At 37.7% G+C, this 11,684-nt stretch overlaps 2 pseudogenes; one reads left to right on the forward strand and one right to left on the reverse strand.

The window, feature by feature from the left end:
- Positions 1–859: 859 nt before the first annotated feature.
- On the reverse strand, positions 860–967 carry LOC147824318 (small nucleolar RNA U13; annotated as a pseudogene).
- An 8,611-nt stretch (positions 968–9,578) lies between these two features.
- Positions 9,579–10,395, forward strand: LOC101705920 (calcyclin-binding protein pseudogene; annotated as a pseudogene).
- The last annotated feature ends 1,289 nt before the right edge of the window (positions 10,396–11,684 follow it).

An 11,684-nucleotide genomic window follows, 5' to 3' on the forward strand; every position in this document is an offset into this window, starting at 1 on the left:
CATAGTCTTTGTTCTTAAGGTCTTCAACTGATTGGATGAGGCCCACCCACACTATGGAGCATAATCTGCTTTACTTAAAATTGTAAGTATCATAAATATTAATTATATTTATGAAATACCTTCACAATAACAGCTAGACTAGTATTTGACCACCAACAAAAAAAAAAGTACCATGACCTGGCCAAGTTGATGTATAAAATTAACTATCATAGAAATGTAGGAGGAAATTGACAGAGATGAAGCAATATAAGACTGACATATTTTATAGTATCAGACATATTAAGTAGACCAAAAAATAAATACAAATACAGAGAATATGAATACTATTAAGAATATATATAATGGATTATATGTAAACTACATATGAAAATAACATGTTTTAACTTACATTATAAATTATAAAAATAGATGAGAAGGGTGGTAGCAATGTGAAAAAAAAATGTTGCACTTGGCTTGATGGCACAGGCCTCACACTTTGTGCTAAGATATATTCCAAATGGATTAAATATTTAAATGTTAAAACTAAAACAATAGGGCCAGGAATTTAGCTCAGTGGCACTGTGCCTGCCTCACAAGTGCAAGGTCCTGAATTTGATACCCAGTACTGCAAAAAAAAAAAAAAAAAAAAAAAAAAAAACCTGAAACAATAAAGGTACCAGAAGAACCAAGGGATATTTTTAAATATCATCTTAGTGTGTGAAGTCTCTCTGAGAATGACACAGAACCAGAAAGCCATATTTTTAAATGGTCTCATAAATCTGATTATATAAAAATAAGTAATCTCTGCCTGGCAAAATTGCACTAAGCAAAATCAAAAAGTGAACGAAGAATTGAGAAAAATATTTGAAAGAAATTTTCATGTCAGGAAGGTAATGTTCAAAATCATAACAAGATTTCAGGGAGGCATATCTCACACAGTGGTATGAAAACTCACTCATCATACTTACGAAATACAGTACAAAAGAATCTGAAATTCTCTTCACAGATAAATTCATTTCTCTAACAGAATTCTTACAAATCAACAAAAACTACTACCATAACCTAATAAAATATCAATATGAGTAGCCAGTTCATAGAAAGAATGAAAAGATACTAGAACCTACTCATATTAAAAGATATGCAAATTGAAAGTCAACTAAGACCACACTTTCCACTGGTCAAAATGACAAAGATAGGAAAGCGTGATATTTTGTTGGGCTGTTGTGTCTGTGGGGAAACAGGCACTTTCACACATTGCTAGTAGGTTTTGCAACACAATCCATAGGAATTAATCTGCAATATTTGTCAAAATTTAAAATTCGGAGATTAAATCCACTATTTCCATTTCTCATAATATCCTAGGGATATATTTCCATATGTATAAAATAGTTTATGTACATAAACTTAACTACAAGTTTGTTTATTGCAATACTACTTGTAGTAACAAAATTTTGGCAACAACCTTAATGTCCATCAATAAGGGGCAGGTTAAGTGAATCATGATGCTTCTAATGCAAAGAATATTATTTAGTTATAAAAGGAAATGAAGTTGTTCTTATTTTCTGACTTGGTAAGATTCCTAACATATATTAAACAAAACAAACAAGGTAGAGACCTACAAAAGGCCCACCCCAGACCACACACGTGCATCTGGATTCTCAAGGCAGAGGTGCTGGGGGCCAGAAAGGCCATTGCTATGAGCTTGAGAAATTGGTTCAGTGGTGAGCAGCAGAGAGAGGGCCTAGTGTGAGAAACTGAAAGTGGAAGTAAGGACTAAAAGGTATAATAGATAATGTGAAATAGGAAGAAAAGGGGAAGGGGAAGTAGGGGGGTAGGGGAAAGGAAAGAAGGGATTGGAATGCAATGGAGACTAAGAGAATGATACAAAAAAAATCAATGAATTGAAGCGTTAGTTCTTAAAAAGAATAAATAAAATTGACAAATCCTTAGCCAACCTTATCAAAAAAAGGAAAGAAAAGGCTCAAATCCATGCAATTAGGAATAAAAAGGGTGAAATTATAACAGATCCAGCAGAAATCCAGAGGATCATCAATAGCGACTTTGAGAGCCTGTACTCCAATAAGACGGAAAACACAGAATGGACCGATTTCTAGATACATATGAATTACCAAAGATGAACCAAGAAGATTTAAAAATTCTAAACAACCCAATATAAATCAATGAAATAAAAAATGTAATTAAAAACGTACCAACAGGGCCAGGGATTTACCTCAGTGTTTCTACCACCTGCCTCGCAAGCACAAGGATCCAAGTTCAATCTCTGGTACCAAAACTAACTAACTAACTAAATAAATAAATAAAAACTTACCAACAAAAAAAAGCTCAGGTCCCAATGGATTCACTGATGAATTTTATAAGAAATTTAGGGAAGAGCAAATGCCACTACTTCTCAAACTTTTCAATGAAATTAAAAGGGAAGCAATACTCCCAAATTCATTCCTGGAAGCAAGGATTACCTTGATTCTGAAAGCAGAGAAAAAACCAACTAAAGAAGAGAATTACAAGCCAATCTCCCTAATGAACATAGATGCAAAAATCCTGAACAAGATACTGGCAAACAGAATGCAGAAGATCATCAAGATCATACACCCTGACCAAGTCAGAATCATCCCAGGGATGCAAGGATCACTCCACATATGTAAATCAATAAATGTAATATATTATATGTATTACAGAGTCAGGGACAAAAACCATATGATCATCTCAATAGATGCAGAAGAAGCATTTGATAAAAATCCAACAGCCATTCATGATAAAAATCCTACAGACGGCCATTGATTTAGCTCAGTGGCGCCAGCACCTGCCTTGCAAGTGCAAGGTCCAGAGTTTGATCTCCGGTACCAAAAAAAAAAAAAAAATCCTACAGAATATTGGAATAGATATTCTTTATCTCAACCTGATAAAAGCCATCTATGAAAAACCAACAGCCAACATCATACTAAACAGTCAAAAACTGAAATCTTTCGCACCAAAATCAGGACCAAGACAAGGATGTCCACTATCACCACTCCTTTGCAATATAGTAACATAGTTCTGGATACATTAGCCACAGCAATTAGACAGAAGAAAGAAATAAAAGGAATAAACATAGGAAATGAAGAAGTCAAACTGTCATTATTTTCAGATGTCATGATACTCTATATAGTAGACCCCAAAAACTCCACCAAAAGACTTCTAGATTTAACCAAAATCAGTATAATAGCTGGATACAAGCTCAACACTCAAAAATCAATAGCCTTCTTGTACACAAACAACAGATTTTCTGAAAGAGTAACTGGAGAAACAACTCCCTTCACAATAGCATCCAAAAAATGAAATACCTAGGAATCAACTGTGAGACCAAAGCGACTCCATTTTGCTAAAATCCACCATTCCCCTAGCCTCTCAAATTAATGGTTAAAATGTGTTTGCTCTAGAACAAAAGATACAATCTGTAACAAACCAAAGTTCCTAAGTTAATTACTCAGCCATCTGTTTACCCAGGAAATGAACATCCTGGGCCCACTATCTGTAGGAACAGTCTGTTAATGTGCTGTCAATGCTGGGTGGTCATGACCATTAGTCACCGTGTCTGCTGACCATCAATACGTGACAGTTGCCCACTAACCTTTGTCCTTCTTTTCTTTTGTAAAACCTATACGTAATCACCCCTTACCCTTGATGAGTTCAGCCAATCAAAAATGTACACTTCATGCTCGCTAAATGTTAACCAATCATGTAACTGCTAAGCGGAAAATCTCCAAACCTTGCTGTAACCTCTATAAAAACCCCGCTAATTTGGAACTCGGGGCTCTCAATCTCGATCCGCTGTGTCGGTGACAATTGAGAGTCCCTGCTTAAGCTTGAATAAACGACCCTCATGTGCTTACATCGGAAACGGCCTCCTGGTGGTCTTTGGAACCTTACAATCTGGGCACAACACAACCTAATGAAAGAAATCAAAGACCTCTACTCTGGTAACTATAGCACTCTGAAAAAAGAGATTGAAGAGGATATCAGAAAATGGAAAGATATCCCTTGCTCCTGGGTAGGAAGAACCAATATAGGGAAAATGGCCATGCAATCCCAATTGAAATTCCAACAGGATATTTTACAGAACTAGAAAAAATGACCCAGAAATTCATTTGGAACCAGAAGAGATCAGCCACCTCATATTAAAAAGGAGCCAAATACCCTCACTGGAGGAAAGATAGCCTCTTTAATAAATCATGCTGGAAAAACTTGGTTTCAACTTGCCAAAGATTAAAACTAGACCCCTATCTTTCACCATGCACTAAAGTAAAATCAAAATGGATCAAAGATCTAAATATTAAAACAGAAACACTAAACTCGCTGGAAGATAGGTTAGGAAAAACTCTTAAAGACATTGTCATAGGAAAAGACTTAATGAACAAAATCTCAATCACTCAAGAACTAGCACAAAAATCAGCGACTGGGATCTCATTAAAAAGCTTTTGCACAGCAAGAGAAACCACCAACAGAGTGAAGACACAACCTACGATGTGGAAAAAAAATTTTTACCAGCTGTTCCTCAGACAAAGAACTACTATCTAGAATATAAAAAGAAGTTACAAAATCCAGACCTCCCAAATTTAGAGACCCAATCTAAAAATGGGCATCTGAAATGAACAGACATTTCTTAGACAAAGAAGTAGAAGCAGCAAATAAACATAGGAAAAAATGCTCAATGTCACTGGTCATTTGAGAGATGCAAATGCAAACAACGCTGAGATTCCACCTCACTCGAGAAAGAATGGCTGCTATCAAGAAATCAACCAATAACAAATGCTAGCAAGCCTGCAAGGAAAAAGGAACCCTTCTCCACTGTTTGTGGGAGTGTAGATTGGTGTAACCACTATGGGAAGCAGTGTGGAGATTCCTCAAAAAACTAGGATTAGAGGTTCCATTTGACCCAGCTATTCCTCTTCTGGGTATATTCCCAAAAGAATTTAAAACATCATACCACAGCGATACATGCGCACCCATGTTTATAACAGCACAGTTTGTAATAGGTAAATCTTGGAAATAGCCCAAATGCCTATCAACTGGTGATTGGATAAAGAAGATGTGTTTTTTGCTTTTAGCAGGGCTAATAAAGCTGTATAATGAAAGAAAAAAAAAAAAAAGATGTGTTTTTTTTTAATAAAATGGAGTACTACTCAGCCATAAAGGAAGATAAACTAGAGACATTTATAGCTAAATGGATGCACCTTAAGACCATACTCTTAAGTGAAATAAATAGGACACTCATGTGTAAATACTGCATTGTTTCTCTGGTGTGAGAAATTAAAAATGTAAATGAGAACCAAACTGCATAATAGATATTGTGAAAGAGAAAGAAAATATTCAAAGGGGAAGGAGAGCTAGGGAAAGGGATGGGGAAAAAGAAAGAAGGGAAATAAAAATTGAAAAAAAAGGAGAAAATGAAAACATGGCTTTTTTAAATAGGGAGGAGTGGAGGGGTTAAAGGGAGGGCAGGGGAATGGGAATAAAATAAGAACCAAGATATATCATGTATAGGTGCAAATTCCCAACAATGAATGTGATCACAATGTATACCTAAAATGTTCCAATAAAGTCAATAAATTTAAAAAAAGAAAGAAGGTAGAGAACAATGTGTGAATGTGATAACATTGTTGAAAAGTGAAACTGTATATGTACATATATAATTCTTTGTATATGCATAAAATATCTTGAAAGGATACAGAAAAAATTGATATTGGCTGCCTTTGGAGAGGAGAACTTGTTGGCTAGAGGATAGAGGTAAGGAAACTTTTCACTCTTTATATCCCTATGCACCCTTTGCATGTTGGGTCATGAATGAATTTTCTAGTGAAACATTAAAATTGTTTAAATAATAAAATATTATAAAACTCATACATAGGAGGGAAGAGGGAGGGAACATAAAAAATTAAGATGCATTAATGTACATGTAACAACTCTTTACAATGAATGTAATCATTATGTACTGCAAACATGTACTAATATAAATAAATAAATAAATCCTCATATATAAACTTAGAATCCTTGCAATAGATAATACATCTGTTTCACGGCTCAGGAGACAATCGAGTAGCCAGTCTCAGTTCTGTAAAGCAAAAATTATGCAGGCCACATTCTTGGACTACTGTGCAATAAAGCAAGAAATGAATACAAACTCTCTCCCCAGCACGGGCCCCAGTCCTGGCTAAAATTGGAGCCGTTAGAGTTCAAACAAATTGATCACAGAGGCCTTGCTTATTTTATTCCCTCACCATAGAGACTGTTTAGGAGAGAGGCTAAATCCAGGTTCAGAGTCTAACACACTTATGAGCCCCATTGCAGAAAGTCTTAGTAAATGCATTTGGGAATATCACTGTGTGATTGAGGCCTTGATCCATATGTCCAGATGGAGAAGACCTGGCAGGGAGTCTGGCCCAAGCACCAAAAGGTTGCCATAAAATTCACTTTTCCATTGACTCTTCTCCTCTCATCATTTTTTCCTTTTCAATTGTAATAACTGACGTGTAGAGTAAGGATATGCAACTTTTCTTGTCAAATATGTTGCATATATTTTTCCCAATTTATCAAGTGTCATTTGTTTATGGCTCTTGTTTGTAATTCAGAAACTTAAATATTATGTAGCTAAATCTATGAGTCTTAATTCAATGGTTTTTTTGCTTTAGAATAATACATTGAATGTTTTACCCACTACATAATTGTAAAACTGTTAGCTATTATTTTCTCCTTATTTATGCTTCTTCTTACTTTTAACCCCCCCCCCCCCACCACCACACACACAGGCACAGGCACATACACACCCCACGACTGTAATCCTGGCCCTCCGGAGGCTGAGGCAAGAGGATCATGAGCTAGAGGCCATGCCTGAGCTACATAGTGAGACATTGTCTCAAAAAACAAAACAAACAAAAATCTTCTCCCAGATTTTTTCAAATAGCAGAAAATTGAAAGAATAGTACAGTGAGCACTATTTGCTCCATTAAATGAACCAATAGTTGTCTTTTGTCCTGTTTGTTTTCTGTCTCTTTTTCTCTCAGTACCTGTTTTTTTATCCATTTGAAAGTGAATTACAGATGTCATGACACTTCACCCTTGAATATTTCAAAATGCATCACCTTATCTATTATACCTTTTAGTCCTTATTTACACTTTCAGTTTCTCAATCGATAATGTGAAATAGGAAGAAAAGGTGCAAAGGGGAAGGGGAAGCGGGAGGGGTAGGGGTAGGGGAAAGGAAAGAAGGGAATGGAATTAATATGAGAAAATGAAAAAAATGGAAACAAAGTCTTTGTAAATAGGGAGGGATGGAGGGGTTGAAGGGAGGGCAGGGAAATGGGGAAAAAATAAGAACCAAGATGGATTATGTAAAGGTGCAAATTTCCAATGATGAATGTCACTATACTGTATTCCTTAAACGTACCAATAAAATTAATTTTTAAAAAATGCATCACCTGAGAACATTCTCCTACGTATTAACAATATTACTATCAGATCTAAGCCAATTAATTGATAGCAATTTTCTAATACTCAATCCATATTAAAAACTTCCCTGTTATGACCTAGATGTCTTTTATAACTATTTTTATTTCCCAAACAGGATCCTATCAGGGTTAGGTACTACATACATTTGATTATTATATTTCTTTTAATCTAGAACAGTGACTCCACCCTTATTTCTCCCTGACATTGTCTTTTTGATGAGTCTAGAACCTCCAGAATTCACCTTCTTACCTTCCTATTTCTCATTAGTAGGGAAATGGTGAAAGTATATGGAAAGAAGACACTGAGGTAGCTGGAAATGGGCTTGAATACCCTTACATACTTTGTGGGGGCTCTGCCATATCAACCCTTGTGTTCTATGTACCTATTTTATCCATCTACAAAAGGAGAGAGTCTGTCTAGAGCAGTGGTGGCGAACCTATGGCATGTGTGCTGCAGTGGTTACAGAGCCCTCTCTGCCAGCACTCTAGCCAACTTGCCCCAGCAGCTGGCCATCGGATAATAGTTGTTTTTTTCTAAATTAAACCCCAGAATTCAGGTTTAATTGCAGTGTTGGCACTTTGTGATAAAGGAGTGGGTTTTGGGCTGCACTTTGAGCCCTTGGTCTCTAAAAGGTTTGCCATCATTGGTCTATCTAGAGCAATGGTTTTCATCCCTCCTGCCCCATCAACTTCCTTTGTAGATGTGAAGTGGAAAGAGCACGGGTTTGGAGAGAAAGGGCTTTTGGACTTTACTGGGCTCTGCCTCACAGGTTTGCTTCACCCTGAGCAGGTACCCCCCTCCCTAAGTGCTGGGGATGGAACCCAGTGGTTTTACAAATGCTAGACAAGTGCTCTGCCACCAATCGAGACCCCAGCCCATAGTTATGCTTTTCTCTCTCTCTCTTTTTTTTTTTTTTTTTGAGACAAGGTCATTCTATGTAGTTGAGGCTGGCCTTGAGCTCATTATGTTGCCCAGGCTGGCCTCAAACTCACAGCAGTCTTCATGCATCAGCCTCCCAAGTGCCAGGATCACAGGTATCTGCCACCACGCCCAGCCTTGTTCTATCTATTTTTATCTAAAAATCTCTGGATAAGACTAGCTAGATCCAAGCCAGGGTCAGGTATCTGGGGAGTCTGCACAATCCTGGGTTCAGGACATACTTGTGGGGTTCACCTGTTCATCCCTTTGACAAGTTCCTCCTGAGTCTCAGTAGTTAGTGGTGTTAGTTCTAATGGTCAGTGATTCTAAACAAGGTGTGTGTGTGAGGGAGAGTGGATTAAATACAATAGAACCTCTGAAAAGGTTCAAAATCTAGGTTTCCTCTGAGATTAGGTCTGAAAGGACCTTAAACAGTTTGTTTTTACACATAGGTTGATTTTTTGGGAAAGCATTAGGAAACAATAAAGGGCTATGCACAGAGTGAAGAAATGTCTTTAGGAGGATAAAGGTGCTGACCTCCCTCAACCTGCAAGGCCAAAAGAGTTATTATTGCCCTTTACTCTGAGCGTGAAACCCTTCACTTGTCAGGTACCCTGCTAAAGAAACTTAGCCCTCACAACTACTCCGTGAGAGAAGGGCTGTGGTTGTTTTGATAGGAAACTGAGGCTCTGGGGGCCCCCAGCTCACAGTGGGAGGAGGTTTCAGAGGTGACAGGGCTGGATCATGACCAGCAGCTCCAGCCTTTCAAGACAAGGCCCACGAGAGGAGCCCCTGAAGCCTAGTGTCAGGTCAGGTCTGCTCTCTCACAACACATTCCCTGGGAAAAGAACTATGTCCTTTTCCACAAAGGCTGGTGGGGCAACCACTGAGGACATCTTGATTCCTTGCTGTCCAGGACAACAGTAAAAAAAAGTTTTGTTTTTTTTTTTAACTTCATAGAGCAGAATGGTTTCTTCAAAAACCAATGTATAAATCCAGAAAATCAAAGGTTTCAGAGCCGCCACATGTGGAGAGCAGGCTGCGATCTCTCACAGGTCTGGTGTATGCACAGCTGGCAGCCCTGTGGCTCATGTGGGTGAGTTCCATGCTCACGGTGAGTGCACTGGGTCAGAGGTTCCTGTCCTTGTGTGCCTGCAGCTCAGGCCTTCAGTCTAACCATGGCTACAGCTTTGGAGGAGTTGCAGAATGATCTAGAAGAGGTAAAGTGTTGCTGGAAAAGGCCACTAGGAAGAGAGTACGTGATGCCCTGACAGCTGAAAAATCCAAGATTGAAACAGAAATAAAGAATAAGATGCAATAAAAATCACAAAAGAAACCAGAATCTCTTGACAATGAAAAACCAGCTGCTGTGGTTTCTCCCTTCACAACAGGATATACTGTGAAAATCAGTAATTATGGATGAGATCAGTCAGATAAGTTTGTGAAAATCTACATTACTTTAACTGGAGTTCATCAAGTTCCTGCTGAGAATGTGCAGGTGCATTTCACAGAGAGGTCATTTGATCTTTTGGTAAAGGATTTAAATGGGAAGAGCTACTCTATCATTGTGAACAATCTCTTGAAACCCATCTGTGTGGAAGGGAGTTAAAAAAAAAAACCAAGACTGATACAGTTATCTTATGTAGAAAGAAAGTGGAAAACATGTGATGAGAGTACTTGACTCGAGTTGAGAAAGGGTGCAAAGCAAAAGAAAAGCCATCCTACAATGCTGGAACAGATCCTAGTGAGGGATTACTGAGTATCCTAAAGAAAATTTATGAAGATGGAGATGATGATATGAAATGAACCATTAATAAAGCCTGGGTGGAACCAAGAAAGAAGTAAGCCAAAGGAGACACAGAATTTTGAGTAAAGTCCTTTCGAGAACCATGATATGAAATACTGATATTTCCAATAAGAGAATGTTGGTGAGCTGCACATATAAATTTGACAGATAACTACAAAGCCTTCAAAGAAAAGGCAATGAATTCTCCATTTCTTACTGGAGGATTTATTTAAATAAGATATGCATATTAAACATTTCCTCCAAAGATGGTTTCAATAGTACCCTGGTCATTTTGTTCAAGAAAGCAATATACTGCACAAGCACAGGGACCCGAGTTCGATCCCCAGTACCAAAAAAAAAAAAAAAAAGAAAGAAAGAGATATATGGCATTCTCTTTTTTTTTTTTTTTTTTTGGTGGTACTGGGGATCGAACTCAGGACCTTGAGCTTGTGAGGCAGATGCTGTACCACTGAGCTAATTCCCTGGCCCTATGGCATTCTCATTGAAACATAAAAAGCAAGTCTTGCCTAATGGAAACGATACATTATGTGTATTTTTGTTCAGCTAGGAGGTAGAAAACAAAAGTATTTGCTTGTCTGTAAGTTACATATGTCAACTCCCACTAATGGAACAATAAGAGTAAAACTGAATTTTTGTATAAAATTCAAATTTGTGCCTGTGCTTCAAATTTGCTATAGAGCAGATGATCCCCTATTACCAACTTGAGCAGTGCATATACCAGGGACTACCATGCATAAATAAGCCAATCACAAATGTTTCTATCTAGATTTAAATATATTTGTTTATGAGTATAAAATTAAGAATACACAGGGCTGGGAATTTAGCTTAGTGGCATCGCACCTGCCTCACAATCACAAGGTCCTGAGTTTGATCCACAGTACCAAAAAAGAAAGAAAGAAAAAAAGAAAGAAAGAAAGAATAAACAAGCATCTTTGTATAGTATCAATTAGTAAGTTCTACGTGGATCAGATACTAATAACCATAAAGCAAAAATAATTAATTTGAAAATCCATCTATTCCTATGTTCAATAAAGTTGGATTTTTATGTAACAACAAAAAAACTCCAGAAAACCAGAGTTGGGCCACTGTGATTGAAGGTGGGGACAGGGGTAGTCTGAGGCTCCCAGAGCCCAGCTTTAAGTCCTAGCAGCCATTTTTCCAGTGCATTGGCACTTGCTGGAAGAAGTACAAGGAGTGCCATATTGTCTAAGACTTTGATTTGGGTTGACTTGAGTGGGGGACTCATTTCTTGGTTAGTCAGCCAGTGGCCAAGCTGAGGATCCCAGGTCTGCCACAGCATACCATGCTACTGACAGGTCCATCAAAGCTGGACATCGCCTGCACTACCCTCCTGCCCACCCATCCTGGCAACCAGATCTGCCCTTTATAAAAGAAGAAACATTTCACCATTTGCATTTAATGAATTTTATTGTTTGAAGGTAAGACTTACTACATTAAAAACTCTACCCTGGTCCCC

The sequence above is a fragment of the Heterocephalus glaber genome, unplaced genomic scaffold, assembly GCF_053883595.1.
Source record: "Heterocephalus glaber isolate CG9 unplaced genomic scaffold, H.glaber_assembly_v1.0 deba00001547, whole genome shotgun sequence".
Classification (NCBI taxonomy): Eukaryota; Metazoa; Chordata; class Mammalia; order Rodentia; family Bathyergidae; genus Heterocephalus; species Heterocephalus glaber.